The following is a 1,262-nucleotide window of genomic DNA, read 5'->3' on the forward strand; positions in this document are numbered from 1 at the left end:
TGTTCTCCTCCTCAGTGAGAATACTGGCAAGAATTGCTAGAATCAACTTTTTCAGAACTCTGGAAATTAACAAAAGGCTTCTAGCAATCTAGGACATGTTTACTCATGAAAAAGGCTGAAACTATGTGTCAGCAATGAACTTTGTGATGTTTTAACTTGCCCTACTCCATTCTCCTGCCCTAGCTCTTATGGTAGACTTGAAAAACAACAGTCTGGAACTACAGTGAAAAGCAGCAGGGTGGCAGCCAGTGGAGGGGTAAGAATTGGTTTGGGGCGCCTTCAAAGCCCCATTACGAGAGAATCGTTGTTATTTGACCTGTCTGGTGGTTCGCTGATAGATACCCCTTATAAGGCTGTCTTTGTTTGACCTGACTCCAGGTTTGCCCAGTGCAAAAAAGGTCTTTTCCCAGAGGCAGTCAGACACAATTGTTTAACTTTCTGCCTGCCTGAGGTAGTAGATAACAGTGGGGAAAAACAATAGGCTAAACAAAAAGCTTAAAGGGAAAAGCTTGGGAATAAGATGTCTATAGAGGGCTTTGAGAAGCCCTGACGTATTTCTAGGAGGCTAGAAGGCAACGTTTGTTATTAGTTCCCTAGGGCTGCCCTGACAAAAATACCACAAAGTGAGTGGCTTTAAAGAAGAGAAATTTATTGTTTCATAGTCCTGGAGACTGAGAGTCCAATATCAGGGTGTTGACTGTGTGGATTTCTTCTGAGGCTTCGAAGGACAGTCTATTCCATGCCTCTCTCCTAGCTTCTGACCTCTCAAGGTAATCCTTGCTTGTAGACGCATCTGCACATGGTATTCTTCCCTCTGTCTCTTCTCTTCTTTTATAGGACACTACTCAGATGGAATTAGGACCCACCCTTCTCCAATAGGAGCTTTGGTGGTCCAGTGGTAAGAGCTCAGCTGCTAACCAAAAGGTCAGCAGTTTGAATCCAACAGCTGCTCCCTGGAAACCCTATGGGGCAGTTCTACTTTGTCCTATAGGGTCACTATGAGTCGTAATCGACAGGATGGCAACGGGTTTGTTTTTTTATACTCCAGTAAGGAGCTCTGGTGGCACAATGGTTATGCTAAATGAAAGGTTGGTGGTTCGAACCCATCAGCCGCTCCGCAAGAAAAGACCTGGCAATTGGCTCTAGTAAAGATTAGAGTCTAGAAAACCCTGTGGGACAGTTCTACTCTGTCCTACAGGGTAGCTATGAGCTGGAATTGACTCGATGACTCACAACAACTTCTTTGGAATGACCTCATGTTA

This window comes from Trichechus manatus, unplaced genomic scaffold, assembly GCF_000243295.1.
Source record: "Trichechus manatus latirostris isolate Lorelei unplaced genomic scaffold, TriManLat1.0 scaffold00018, whole genome shotgun sequence".
Lineage (NCBI taxonomy): Eukaryota > Metazoa > Chordata > Mammalia > Sirenia > Trichechidae > Trichechus > Trichechus manatus.